The sequence below is a fragment of the Lagenorhynchus albirostris genome, chromosome 1, assembly GCF_949774975.1.
Source record: "Lagenorhynchus albirostris chromosome 1, mLagAlb1.1, whole genome shotgun sequence".
NCBI classification, from domain to species: Eukaryota; Metazoa; Chordata; class Mammalia; order Artiodactyla; family Delphinidae; genus Lagenorhynchus; species Lagenorhynchus albirostris.
The window spans coordinates 25115163-25130370 of NC_083095.1; the positions used below are offsets into that span (position 1 = coordinate 25115163).

At 51.4% G+C, this 15208-nt stretch overlaps 1 protein-coding gene and 1 pseudogene across 4 annotated transcripts in view; one reads left to right on the plus strand and one right to left on the minus strand.

The window, feature by feature from the left end:
- The window catches only part of ADCK1 (aarF domain containing kinase 1), a 110811-nt gene that overhangs the window by 45838 nt on the left and 49765 nt on the right, over nucleotides 1–15208 (minus strand). The gene's annotated exons all lie outside the window — the stretch shown is intronic.
- LOC132518324 (ATP-dependent RNA helicase DDX19A-like) lies at nucleotides 11891–13144 on the plus strand (annotated as a pseudogene).

The window sequence follows — 15208 nt, forward strand, 5'->3', positions numbered from 1 at the left end:
TAAACTGATCACGTCACTTCTTGCTTCAACTACTTCACCAACTTCCCAGGGCCAAAATCTTTAGCACGACCCACAGGGTCTGACCCTGCCTACATGTCCTGCCCCTTCTCCTCCCTCTGCCCTCCCCAAGATCCATCTGCCCTGAAGAGATGGCCTCTTTTGACCACCAGCATACTCCCTCACTGCCCAGGGCCTTTGCACGTGCCATCCCCTCTGCCTAGAAGGAATGAATAGAAATTCTTCATCGAGGGAATTCCTACCCATGCTTCAAATCACAGCTCAACTGTCACCTCCTCAGGGAAGCCTCCCTGTGTACATTCTCAGAGTTCATTGCCTTCCTCAAGAGCAATTACACAACTGCACTTTTGCCTCAATTTATATTTGCTTCATCTCCCTCTTTCCTTCTAGATGATAGACTTCTGTTTTCCTCAGCATTGCATCCAAGGCACCTGGCACACAACTGGTGCCCAGTATGTATTTCCTAGTGAATGAATGGACGTGAGGTTTGATTTCCCATCCTCTTTCCGGTGAGGGGACTCCAGGCCTTCCAGCTTATCCAGGATAGCTAAAACACCTCCCGGAAGTGGCTACAGTTCCCTCAAGGTGGCTGGGCGCTTCGAGAGCTGTGGGTAGAGGGACTCTATGGAAATGTTGTGATAATAATGATTAATAAAAAGCAGATAAACACCCAGTGTGGCCGGCCAGCCCGGAAAGCCATCCATTAGATCTGTCATTCATTAGAGGTGGGGGAGGGCACAGTCCAATCAGATCTTCTCAGTTTAAGCAAACCTTCTGTAAATTGTAGGCTGCAGGCACTGACATTTGATAAATTATTGTTCATAACCCACCATTGGCTGTCATAAATCTAATCTTTCAACATTTCCCATCTTAATAACTTGTCCAGCTGCACAGGGTGACAGGTCTATGTCTCTGCCTGTGACAGAGATCTCTGGGGTAAAGATACCAGAGATCCTAGGCAGTGCTGTATGAAGTTGAGGACTCCCACAGCCAGGGCCCCACCAGGGCAGGCATCCCCTGGGTGATCAGAGTACAGAGGTGATGAGCTGTCCGTGGAGCTGCAGAGCGCCCGTGAGTCAAGTGCTCACACCCCATCCCAGGGTCCAGAGACGGGTGGTGCCAGGAGCTCAGACCCAAGAATCGGGCAGGTTGAGCTCTACACCCTCCACCGCATGCCTGCCCATGTGAGGACTCTTCCTTGAACTTGAGCTTGGTTGGAATAAGGGATGTCAGGATATCTTTGCTCTGCAGGCACTGAATGCTCAACCATGGGTAATTCCTTGTATTTGCATAATATCTTGCTCTTATGTAATTCTCAACCCTCTCTTAAGGTTAAGGTAGAGGAGATACAATCACCCCCATTGTACAGAGTAGAATATATTCCCTAAAGGTCATTCGTTTATTCATCCAACAAATGCTTATTGAGTGACTACTATGTGCAGGGCCCTGTGCTGGTCAGTGGGGACTCAATGGGGAGTGAGTCCAAATTGGGTACGGCCACCAGCCTCCAGAGTTACTACAGGAACGTGAAGTCCAATAGGGAGACAGGAATTAATCACGAGATCACAAAGAAAGATAAACGGCCAGCTCTGATACGTGCATGAAGAGAGAGGTAGCTGGTACCATAAGAGCCTGTGTCCAGAGGATTAAACCCAGGCTGGGAGAACTTCTTGGAGGAGGAGACAAAGAACTGAGCTCCGAAGGATGAGGAGCCAGTTCACTAGTTAACTAGCTGAAGAAAGGAAAGAGGAGCCTTCCAGGCAGAGGGGACAGCCTGTGTGAACCATGAATAAGGGGAATAAGTTACGGAGACAGCAGAGAGCCAGAGAGAAGATGACCACCAACTCCCAACCTGGAATCCAGGCCCACTTGGGCTCCCCGGGTCTCCCCCTGGTTGAGGAGGGTCCTCATCCACAGCTCATGCCCACGGCGGAGAAAGCCTGGCCATAGTGACTCGCACTCATACTTCTAAAACCAGATGGGCTCACCCTCACGAAACCCCAAAGGCCTTCTCCCAATAACCTTCAGCTGTTCCTACACCCAAAAATATAGGAAGGGAAAAACTAAAGGGTGGCGCAGTGGTTGAGAGTCCACCTGCCGATGCGGGGGACGTGGGTTCGTGCCCCGGTCCGGGAGGATCCCGCATGCCGCGGAGCAGCTGGGCCCGTGAGCCATGGACGCTGGGCCTGTGCGTCCGGAGCCTGTGCTCCGCAACGGGAGTGGCCACAACAGTGAGAGGCCCGCGTAGCGCAAAAAAAAAAACAAAACAACTAAAGCCTAAGCATTCTTTGCTTATAGCGGCACCATTTGCTGTCAGGACAGACTTCCTTAGCCTTTGGGAGGTGGCGAAATAACACACAGCAAATGAGCCCAAGCTGTGTTCCTATGCCTCGGAGCCCCAAACAAGAGGGTTCACGTACCAAAGCCCTTGTGGTCTTTCTATAACACCTGAGCGTGTTCCATCCAATAAGAAGTTTCCCAGATTTACTTTGCATGTGACAGAAGCAGTGCCCAGGAATTTTAGAGGGAGGTAAACCCAGACTTGCTGGATCTACGGGGAAGATAAAGCTCACATTTGGGGGAAACCACGCACATGCCTGGCTAACCCTATCTGCCAACATATATCCAAGTGGCCTTGGGCAAACTGCTTAGCTGCACTAACGTTCTGCAAATGGGAGTGATAATAACGCCCATTGGTAGGGGAGTTCTAAAGGTTAAAGGATATTATGCATCTAGAGCAGGGGGCCAGGAAACTATAGCCCATGGGCCAATCCAGGCCACCGCCTGCTTTTCTGTAGCCCACAAGCAAAGAATACTTTTTTACATTTTTAAGAGAGAAAAATCAAAATAATAATATTTTGTGACATGTGAAAATTACGTGCAATTCAATTTCCATGACCATGAATAAAGTTTTATTGGGACACAGCATGCCCATTCCTTACTTATTGTCTATGGCCACTCTCATCCTGCAACGGCAGAATTAAGTAGTTGCAACAGAGAGTGTGTGGCCTGCAAAACCTAAGATATTTACCATCTGGCCCTGTGGTAGGCAGAAAAATGGCCCCCTAAAGATGTCCATATCCCAATCCCCAAAGGTGTGATGAAGGTAAGACTCTTGAGATGTGGAGAGTATCCTGAATTCCCATGTAGGCCCAATGGAACCACAAGGGTCCTTATAAAAGGGACGCAGGAGGGTCAGCGTCAGAGCAGAGATATGACAACAGAAACAGAGGTGAAAGGACAAGAGAGAGAGAAAAATTTTAAGAAGCTATGCTGATGGCTTTGAAGATGGAGGAAGGGGCCACAAGCAAAGGAATGCCGGCAGCCTCTAGAAGCTGGCAAAGGCAAAGAGATTCTTCCACAGAGCCTCCAGAAGGAACGCAGCAGCCAGCACCTGAATTTCAGGGCTTCTGACCCACAGGACAACAAGATAATGAACGTGTATTGTTTTAAGCCACTAAATTGGTGGTAATTCGTTACAGGAGCAATAGGAACCTAAAACAGGCCCTGAAATAGAGCATTAGTGTTACACTCTCAGTACAAGTCGGTTTTATTGTTTTGCTGCAATTCCCAGGACAGAGAAAGGGCTAGAAAGCTGGGGAATGTGACAAGAGGTTGCACTGGCAGTGGGGGGAACACAGGTCAAGTGCAAACTCTGAGATGTGGAAACAGGAAGGGCACATAACTGCTTCCAGTTCTGCTGTGCCAGGTGGCACAGTCCTGTCCTCACCCGCTTCCCAGGGCAAGGCGTCCTCTGCTCCCCCAGCTGCCTCCTACATGTCATTCCTTCCCAGCCCCCAGGCCAAACCCTAAAACCTGCTTGGCTGAAACAGCATCTTCCCCTCTTCCCAAGGAGCTTCAGTCCTCACGCACAACTACCTGTCATCGGCTCACACACCAAAGATGGGAGGAGCAGTGGGGGCCCATGAGAGACCCCTCATCACAATGCTGATGACACAGTTAATTTGAAGAAGCTGTTCCAGCTGTTGAAGTAACAGCTTCTCCTTCTACAAAATCCATTACACACACACACACACACACACACACACACACTCACACACACACTCACACACACACACACACGGCCCTAGAGCTCACGTCAGATCAGGGTACGTTTTTAATATCTGGAAACCAGGAACCCAATGCTGGATCCCAGCCTCTCAATGCTGAACCCCAAATTACTCAAACTCATGTGGACTCTCTGGCCTTCTCTGACCACTAAGGAGAGAGGGAGCCACTGTGCAAACCCCAGCCCTGTAGAAAGACCCTTCCCCAAACTGCTTGCAGGCTGACCTGCTAACACACTCTCCTCACCGTCCCCTCCAGTGCTGTGGTCAGAACCCCAGGAGTCCACTGTGGCACCTCCCTCTCCCTGGCCCCCCCCCCACGTGATTCATCCTTGAGTCCTGTTGATTCAGCCTCCAAAGCACGTCTGTCCATGCCTCATCCAAGTCACCATCACCTCTTGCCTGGACAACCACAGGAGCCTCGTAACTGGACGCCCAGTTCCACCCTGATCCCCTGCAAGCCTGCAGGCTGGACTGTGCCGTCCTCTGCAGGGAGCCGGTCAGTGCCAACCTCGGCTGTCCCGAACGGGCCCAGCACCTCTCCAGCCTCACCTTCCAGGGTGTCTCTCTGTCCAGCCACTACCACCCCTTATCTGCCCCCAGGCAGGTCCACTGTCTTCCCCACCCTGAGGCCTCTGCATTCTCTGTTCTCTGTGCTGCCTCCCCTTCCCCTAATTACCCTCTGGCCTCAGCTTAATCCTCACGTCCTCAGAAAGGCCACCCAGCCCCACACTCAGAGCACTCCTCTTCTCTCATGGCATTTATCACAAGTGTCTTTAGATTTTCACTTTCCTGGTCGCTTGTTTAGCATCTGCCGTCCCCACAACTGGATCACGAGCACCATGACGGCAGCTTGTTCATGCACGTAACCCCCGGCTCCCGCACAGCAGAGCTCAGTAAACATCTGCTGAGCCAATAAACGAATCAGCAAAAGATTGGTGACGTCCTGGAAGGGAGGTGGAGGGTCCACACACGGGACCCCAGCCTGTGGGGCAGCCACACCACCGAGGCCCAGAGGTACAGGCTCCCTGGTCTGGCTCAGATTCAGACGCCTCCCTGAGACCCTCAGCCCTGCCTCTGCCCGTCAGCTCATGCCTCTCCACCTGCCCAAAGGCCCTCTCCAGGCCTCTCTGCTCGTTCTCCTTTTACAGCACTGAAGTCCCACTCAGGTTTCTCCTCTTTCAGAGAGCGTCCTAACTCACCCCTCCCTAAGACCCTATTCCCTGATTCCAAGAACACCTGAAAACTGTAGCCCAAACTTCAGAGAACTTTCTCTCAGCCTGTCTTAACCTCTCATTAAGTTACATCTACAGCTCATTCTGTACCTAAAATACAAGCTCCTCCGAGATGTCAGAGTTGTATGATGTCAATAACTCAAGGAGAGCAGCCCACACAGTACCTTTCTCTGACTCTGCCCTGCTTGTACTGCTGTGGAAAGTGTTCTGTCCTCCGAGTAGGGGGGTCTAACCCCACCTCTGCCACCAACCAGCAGCGTGACCTTAGGGAAGTTGCTTCACCTTTTCTGGGTCTTAATTCTTCACTTGTAAAAGGAGGTGTCAGGGTACTTGATCTTTGATCGCCCTCCCACTTCTATGACCCTGTGACACTGACCTTCCATCCAATGCTCCCCTAATTGTTCCCCAGCCCATCCCACCCTCTACACAGGCAGACATGCACCCATGCACACTACATCCAGTTCTCCACCTGGAGTCAGCTTACCCTCTCTGGTCTCACACACACACACACACACACACACACACACACACGGAGTCACCTCCACAGTGGCACAGGCCAGGCAGCCAAGGCACCACTCCTTGAAGCTGGGCCCCTACAGCAGAACTCACCAGGGGAGCCTGGCCCGGGACATGGGCTTGTTCCTAAAGCTCCATGAATAAAGAAGCAGGCACAGCTGGCCTATTCATAATCAGCATAAAAAATTGATTAGCCCTTTCCAGATTAAACATTATTGTTTCAACGATGAACATAAATCAGGCGGACGTGGAGGGCTTGCCTCCCTCTGCTGCCAAGGAGCAGCATCAGGTAGACAGCGAACGGGGGCAGTGGGAGGAGAGGGGGGCTCCTAGCTGGAGAAGTCCATGGGGGAGCAGCCCACTCCCCCATCACCAGCCCCTGCCTGCACACACATAGGGGGAGCACCTTGTCCAGAGGTGAGATGGAGAGGAGAGCCTGATGACCTCCCAGCAGGCTCCTTAGAGCACCTCCTCAGCTACCATCTGATTGGCTCTCGAGGCAACATAGGCCCAGGGCCAGCCCAGGGCTGAAGGCAAGGGGGAAGACTGGGGTGATGTCAGAGGCAAGAGCGTGGCCCTCAGAGGCAGACTGGGTCCCACAGGCCCATCAGCACAGCCTTGAACCAGCCCCTCGCCTCCATGAAGGGTATGCGTCTCTGGAGTCAGACAACACTAAGGTTCAGTTCCCAGTTGAGCCACTGTCCTGCTGTGTGATACTGAGTAAGTTACTTAGCGTCTCTGAATCTCAGTTTCTACATCTGGAAAAACTGGGGAAAGGGATACCTACCTCGCTGAGCTATTGTGAGGACTAAGTGAGACCTTGTGTTTGAAAACACATGCTGGGGAAGGAGAAAACACTTAATAAACATTCAGTTCCTTGACCTGCCAGGTTCCCCATCTGCCTGTCCCGCCTCCCACTCAGGAATGCTGGGAGAATCCATCAAAGGCCAGAAGTATGAAACCTTGTGAAAAGCACAGGGGTCCTTACAGAGAACAAGGGAACGCAGTGGTTAGGAGCTTGGATTCTGCAGTCAGCCCTGGCTTCTGCTCCTGACTCTGCCTGGTACTCTCTGTGTGACCTCAAGCATGTGACTCAACCTCTCTGGTCTTGGTTTGCTCCTCTGTAAAGTGGGAATAATAATAGTACTTCCCCTCATAGGGCAGCTGTGAGGATTACAGGAGATGATGCCTGCAAAGTTTGCCAGTGTCCCCCCATTCCCTCAGATCTTTCCTCCTTCTCTGGCCTGATTTGCAATTCTCTGTATTTGCATCTGTGCCTGAGGACTCCTCCTCCAAAGCCGCAGGAATTAACAGCCCTCTGGAGCAGCCATCACTCAGGAAGTTAGAAAGCTGGTGTATAAACACCCCACCTTCTCCTTTGGCTGTTGAGTGGGATGATTCTAAGGTGACTGTTTAGCACCGTTTCCCTGTCTCCCCACAGCATTAACCTTCATTCACCCACTGGCGCAGCTGGTTTAAGAGCACACAGCCACCGGCTGACTTCTCTTCCCTGGACCACGTTCCCACTTCCTACTGGAAGACCCTGAGCTTCCCACAAAACCACTTGCACTGGAACCCTTTTCTTGGAGTCATATTCTGGGAACCCCCAACTAGGATGAGCACCTCTCACGCCATGAGCACTGGGCCAAGGTTGGCAATTATGTTCACTGTAGGATGGGGCAGAACCTGGGACTCCTCCAGATCATCGCTTCTCCACCAGCCATCACCAGTAAAGACACCTGCTTGGCTCACATGGAGACAGAAACCACTGCGAACACATCCAGCCGGCCCACACCACCAACCCCAGCCCTGAGGGTTGCAAGTGGAGACCCACCCCTTCTCCCTGGGAAGGGGAGGAAAGGCCACAATTTCATTCAAGGAGAAGATGAGGACCCTGCAGTCCCTCCAGCGGTCCCAGAGGGCATGGGGTCAGCTGTCCGGCCAGCTCCTTCAAGAGCAGTGACCATGGCATTCATCCTCTGGCTTGTAGCCTCCTGACTCACTGCCCAGCTCGGGACACTTGCTCGGAGCTCCAGGGGGATGGCGAGAAAAGAAACTGGCCCTGCCCAAGTCCCAGGAGACAGCTAAAAAAAGGCTCTGTAGGGAGAGTTCACCTCTGCCATATGCGGATGATGGAAAGAGCCCCTTCCCACAGCTCCTGCCTTGGGCCCCTCCATCCATCCTGCAATGTTGGCTAACTCTGCCTGAAATGTCTTTTTCCATCAGTCACGGGAGCCTGCACACACGTACGCACGCACGCACACACACACGCTACTAGCTGATTTGACTTAACATTACTTCCTGGGGCCTGTGGCCACCCCCTAAAGCCTACACATGAAGGTCCAACACTTACGTCCACTCTAACGCCCTCCGAGAACCAGTCCCTCCTCAGGGCTGGCAGCTGGAATGCAGGAGGGGCAAGGCCTTAGGCAACAGAGTTCAAAGCCTGGCTCTGCTTCCTTTAGCTACGTGACTGTGGCTGTTACTTAACCTCTCAGGGTCTCTGCTTCCTCATATGGAAAATTGGAACGGCAAAGTCTATCACACCTGCAGAATTATTGTTAAGGGTTAGAAGCAATATCTGTAAAACATCCTGCCAATGTGTACTACACAGCAAGTACCAAATAAAAAGAAACCAACGTTATCATCTGCTGACATGAACATCTCCGGTTCTGCTGACCTTACGCATCTTTATGCCTTCTTCTGCCTTGCTGCTTCCCACCCGACCCCAATTCTAAACCTTGGGGTTTAAATGAGGGGGGTAATTATCTTACAGACCCCACCTCCTCCGACCACAGTGATTGGTCCGTATGGAACAGACAACTGTATTTGCTAATTAGGGCTACCACACCAAATTACCACTAACTGGGGGGGGCTTAAAACAACGGAAATATTGTCTCACAGTTCTAAAAGCTCAGCTCGTCGGCAGTCAAGGTGTTGGCAGGCCTGCGTTCCCTCTGAAGGTTCTAAGGGAGAATGCTCCCTTGCATCTTCTTAGTTTCTGCTGTCTGCCAGCAATCTTCAGAGTTCCTCGGTTTATAGTTACATCACTCAGATCTCTGCTTCCATTGTCACGTGGTGTTCTAATAAGGACACCAGTCACTGGGGACCACGCTAATCCAGTGTAAACTCATCTTAAGTTGCCTAATTACATCTGCAAAAACCTTATTTCAGTCTCAGGTTCCAGATAGACATGAATTGGGGGGAAGAAGGGGGACACTTTATTTTATAAAATGAAACTAGAGTGGTGGGGGGCATTCCTCCTGGGGCCACAGATGGAAAGAGGTGAGGCTGAGAGCTTCCAGTGCCAGGTGGTCATGGAGGGAACATGAATGAAGCTGACCTGCAGGAAGAAGTGGAGAGACAGAGAGAAGAGTCCGGGAAGAGCTCCCCAAAGGCTCAACTCCACCCCAAGCCTTCCTAAGATGTGGTTACATTAGACAAAACATCTGCCTTTTTGCTTCAGCTCGATCAAGTTGGGGTTCTGATCCTCACAACCACAAAAGACCCAACGCACCCACCTGTTATGGGTTGGTTTGTGTCCTCTGAATACGCAGGTGTTAAAGTCCTAAGCCCCAGTTGGGGGGTTAGAACATGAACTTATTTGGAAACAGTGTCCTTGCAGGTGTAATTAGTTAAGATGAGGTCATGCTGGCATAGGGTGGGACCCCTAATCCAACATGACCTCGTTTATGAAAAGGGGCAATTCAGACACAGAGACAGACACACACACACACGCGCGCACACACACACACGTGCACACACACACAGGGAGAACGCCAGGTGAGAGCGAAGGCAGAGATCAGGGTGATGTTTCTACAAGCCAAGGAACACCAAAGATTGGCTTCCAAACCCCAGAAGCGAGGGGAGAGGCAGGGAACAGATTCTCCCCAACAGCCCTCAGGTGAACCACCCCTGCCGACACCTGGACCTTGGACTTCCAGTCATCAGAACTACAAGACAATAGAGTTCTCTTGTATGTCATCCAATTTGTGGTACTTTGTTACAACAGCCCTAGCAAACTAATATACCCCAACAAAGTTCCCTGTCATTCCAACCCCACTGGTCTGCTCTTGGCACAAAACAAGCTGTGGTCAGCCCTCGCCACCACACTGCCCGGCCTCATGTGCTGTCGTACTTTCCCTCCTTAAATCTTACTCATCCTCTAAGGCCCAGCTCAAGGCCCACCTCCTCCAAGAATCCCCTTCTGAACTTGCCCCAAACTTTTCCTTCATCAGCCCCACAGGTGAGGCCTTGATTGTTCTCTAATTACTCCCTCTGTGTATTGTTTTGTCTGCCTGGCTTTGGCGGCCGGGGGTGGGCGCAGGCGGGAGGGAGCGACGTGGCTTTGACATTTTCTGTATCCACCACAGCACCGGCACAGAGGTAAGAACCTATCAGCTGCTCAACAAACCTGTATTTTCTGAGTGAGCAAAGCAGCAAGTGGTCGCCCCAAACTTCCTGAGTCAGTGAGTGGGACCACCATGAGCTGAGGCCCTTTCTTTCTCCACGGAACAGCCCAGACACTGCAGCTAAGCAGAGGGTTTGGGCACCACCCTGCAGGACAGATCCCAGAGAAGGGGAGCACCCCAGACATGGCCTGTGGGCCAAAGGTGAACTGGTAAGCGCAAGGGTATAATCTCCCCAAAGCACAGACAAGGGCTGATAGAAGGATACGAAGAAGAGAATCCATCCCTTTGAGGGATGAACTTAGGAAGATACAGCTTCCTGAAAGTCCACAGGAAACTACAAGGTCCCAAGTAGGTGGAAGCTACCTGAGGCCCTCTGGGTTTCGCTGAGAGCAAGACCGGCCTCGTTTCCTGTGCGGGGCCTCTCCTTCTGGCACTAAGCTTCCAGCCCTGAACAGAACAGTCCAAGAGCACTAGCCCTGGATCAGGAGTCATGAGACCCAGGTTCTAGGCCTGCTTCTACCACTAAGCAGCTGTACCACCCTGGGCAAGTTACTTCTCCTCTCTGAGCCTCAGTTTGCTCACCTGTGAAAAACTGGGGTTAAACAAGATGATTTCTAAACCCTTACAACGCATGAGTTAGCGACGCTCTTGGATAACCTGTGTCTAAAGCAGCTGCCGCTGGAAGATGAGGGCTGAACGAGAAGATCCAGTGTTTGTCAAACCCCAGGAAGATCCAAGTACCAGGTGAGGTGCTGGATATAATCTGAGGGTCCCGTCTTATTGCTTCAGTTCTTCCTCCCAACCTCATACATGACAACCACAGCTAACAGCCACTGGGATTCACCGCGCGCTGCGCACTGCGTTTTACATGGGTTAATCTTTCAATCCTCATCACAGCCCTATTAATACAAAGGTTTTATTACCACTCTCGTTTACAGATGAGGGAACTGGGGCTCAGAAAGAACTAATGATACAATTAGAATAGGGCAGCATTTGGGATGTGTGCAAGGCCCTCTGAATTCAGAGCCTATTCTATTAAACTTCATGCCATGCTGCCTCAGAAATGATCCTTTTGCTCCTTCTAGAAGCCAGACCCTGACTGAGCCTCAGCCCGTAGTTTGTTTTTTTATTTTATTTTTTTAAGACTTTTTTTGATGTGGACCATATTTTTTTACATATATTACATGTATTCTTTTTTGCCCCTATTGGTATACAAATTGCTCTGCAACCTCTTTTTCACATTTAATAATGTATTTTGGAGATTGTTCCACATCCGTTCCTAAACAGTTTTATACTTTTGTTGGTGTCATCCATTCGGTGCGTCATATTTCGCTTAGTTATGTTTTAATGAATGCATACCCTTGCATATATGTTATTTCACACATATTCATGTACATACAGGATGGATTCGTAATAGTGGAAGCACTGGTCAAAGGCTACATGCATTAGTAATTTTGATAGATGGTTATATCAGTTTCAACTCCCACCAGCTATAGTTTGAGAGTAATGTGTTTTTTTCAATCAAAGAGAATTTGTACTTAGGAAAACTGTCCACACAATTAGAATATCTAACAAAACAAAAAATCACTGGGCCAGGATGCTAGGACTCAAAACTACCAATTTATAAGGAAATCAATGAACCATGAGTGAAGGGATGGTATGAAAAGAATAAGTGTTATGCTAAAGAGAAAGAATTGGGTGATGGGGAATTACAGGAGGAAGTAGAAAAAGGGAAACTAACACTCATGGAGGGTTGACTGTGTAGGATTTAATCCTGACTACAGTGCAGTGAGATAGGTGTCATGCCCATTTTATAGTAGAAGAACACAAAACTTTTGGGTAACACCCCTGTGGTTGGAAATCTGGAATTAACTTGTTCTAGCCCTGGAAGGATGGGCAAGGAGGCTTTCGTTTTGAAAGCAGGTTTAGCCAAGGAAGTACCCACAGAACACATCTTGTCTCCACAGTGGAAAGAGGTCAGAAGATCAGTGAGCACATTGTCATTGGCACCCCGGGACCGTTCTGGACTGGTGCTCCAAGCTCAAGTTCATTGACCCCAAGAAGATCAAGGTGTTTGTTCTGGATGAGGCTGACGTGATGATAGCTACTCAGGGCCACCAAGATCAGAGCATCCGCACCCAGAGGTAGGAGCTCCTGAGCCAGGAGGAACTTCTCGGCCTCCTGATCCGCAGCATCATCTCCTTCTACTTCACCCTCCTCTTCTTGCCCTGCCAGGTTCTCTACTCTGCAGCTTTCAGAGGCATCTGTTTGGTGGGCCATCTCCATGTCGCACTGACCATACCCCCAACCTGGGTTGAGGAAGGAGACTTAGGGACTCTACCACCACCCGTCCCTGCCCCACGTCTGCTCCTCCCTCCTCCCTGCAGTGCTCCTCCCTGCTTTGCCACCTTCCTGGGGACGCAGGTCATCCAAGCCTGGGGAGGCTGTGCTTCTGTTCCTTCCAGTGAAACACTGGGTCGGAGTCATGTTGAACACCTGGGCCTTCCCTTGCAGGGTGCTTCCCAGGAACTGCCAGATGCTGCTTTTCTCTGCCACCTTCGAAGACTCTGTCTGGAAATGTGCCCAGAAAGTGGTCCCAGACCCAAACATCATCAAACTGAAGCGCGAGGAGGAGACACTGGACACCATCAAGCAGTATTACGTCCTGTGCAATAGCGGAGATGAGAAGTTCCAGGCCTTGTGTAATATCTACGGGGCCATCACCATTGCTCAAGCCATGATCTTCTGCCCTGTGAGTAGCAGCGGCAGCAGGAGGAGGCCTGCGGGGGAGGAGCTCCACTGGAGGGTGTGGCCCTGCGCCCTCCCTCTCAGCCAGCTCCACTTCGTGCTGGGGGACCAGGTTCCTTCCCTGTGGCTGTGTGTCTTGGACATGTGACAGGGATGTGCCTCACTCTCAACAAGCAGCATTCCAGCGTGTAGCTGCCCCAGCATTACATCATGGCTCCTAGCGATAGGCACATGGGGGCTTCCACTGTGTTGCTGCCCACGGTGAAAACACCAGTCCCGCTCCTCTCTGAGCCCAGCTGAGACTCACTCAGGATATATACCTCTCTGCGCCTGACCGATAAAGGAAATGTGAGGTCTAGCTCCCTCGAAGGTCCAGAGCGGTTTTGATGTGGACCATTTTTAAAGTCTTTATTGAGCTTGTTACAATATTGCTTCTGTTATATGTTTTGGTTTTTTGGCCCACAGGCACGTGGGATCTTAGCTCTCTGACCAGCGATGGAACCTGCACCCCCTGCATTGGAAGGCGAAGTCTTAATCACTGGACCGCCAGGGAAGGCTCTCAGCCCGTAGTTTAGATAGCCCCAGACGCACCCTCGCCCAGCCCTCCACAGGCTCATAGGGGAACGTCCCAGGGAACAAGGGGGCCAGTACCGAGTCAGGTGCAGAGCTGGCTACCCCAAGGACCCCAGGCCCTACAACCCCACACCACGATGTCCTACGCTGGATGGAGTGTCTCAGCGTGTTATAATCCATTATTAAGCATCTTTTGTGTGCCAAGCACTGGACAGAGCTCTGAGGAAACCCCTAGATGAGTGGGAAGAGACCTGCCATCCTGAGAACATAAACCGAGCTCTGAGATGACCAGACGACCAGGCTGAAGTGAGAGGACCGCCCAGTTCAAGGGGACAGGGGCATCTGAAGTAGTTCTACAAGTCAACCCAACCACATTACTAACACCTACTCTGCGCAGAGCCCACACGAGGCCTCGCAGGGGACTCAAGATGGAAAAGCAACCAATCCTAACACAACAAAGAACTGCAACGGGGGAAGCGCAAAGGAGCCATTAATCCTGACTGGGAGTACATGAGGAGGCCCAGGGGGCCCACTTCACCAGACACTGTACCTCAGTTTCCTACCTGTAAAATAAGGAATAATGGTATCCATCTCAGAGGGTTCTAGTGAGAAGTGAGTTGATCCATGTGAAAGCTTTAAAGCAATGCCTGATACCTGGCCGGCATTCACACGTGTGTGTGTGTGTGTGTGTGTGTGTGTGTGTGTGTGCGCGCGCACGGTGTTGTTCATCATCCTTTATCAAAGGATGATAAAGAGCCTGAGAAATAAAGGAGGGCCATGAGAGGACAGGCCTGAGGTACAAATGCAGGTTGATGGGAAAACCCTGTGCAGCCAGGGTGCAGCTGTGTGAAGAGTGGAGAGGCCAATGGGGCTAGAAAGAAAGCAGGGGGTGGGGGGCAGCACTTGAGTTGCTCTCCGGGGGCCTCCATTCCACAGGCGTGAGAGGGACGTGGCCCAGGCTGGGTAAGGTTCACCCAGGAGCTACAGAAGAATCGGACGGTAGGCGCCCCAGAGACCGGCATGGGCGCCCGCCCACCCCAGAGGAGGAAGCCTGCAGAGGGGTGTGGGCCTGAGGTGGAGCCGGGCCAGGAGGCCTGGGGAGGAAGGGCCAGTGTGGATGCCTCAGTCTCTCACCCAGTGACTAATGGCACGCCATCTGTCCCGGCTGACAGGAATGCTTCCCGCCATCCATCTCCCACTCGTTAAATTACCATTTTATGGCCAAAATCTCTCTCATAATTGATAAAAATCTCCTTTTGATGTTCAGCATTATTGGGGGCAAAATGTTTTTCTATTCTTCATTATGTTTTTAATATAAATGTATTTTTTATTGAGAGCTGCTGGGAAGGCTGGATGAGCCCAGGTCGGGAGGGAGGGTCGTCAGCTCCCCCCGTCCCCTCCCCTTCTCCCTCCCCACCCCGCATTCCAGCTCCTTCTGTTCCGTTCCCAGAACGCTCACACGGTAGCCTTGGGGAGGAGGGGTGCTGTCTGGGGAGACAAAGAAACCAGACGCCAGAAGAAGACGGAAAGAAGCAATTCTACAGACAGCTGAAGCCCTCAGGGTGGGCCTCAGCTGCAGGCCAGCAGAGCAGCCCAGGCGTGGTAAAGGGTGAGCCGACCTTGGCCCGGCCCCTGCCAG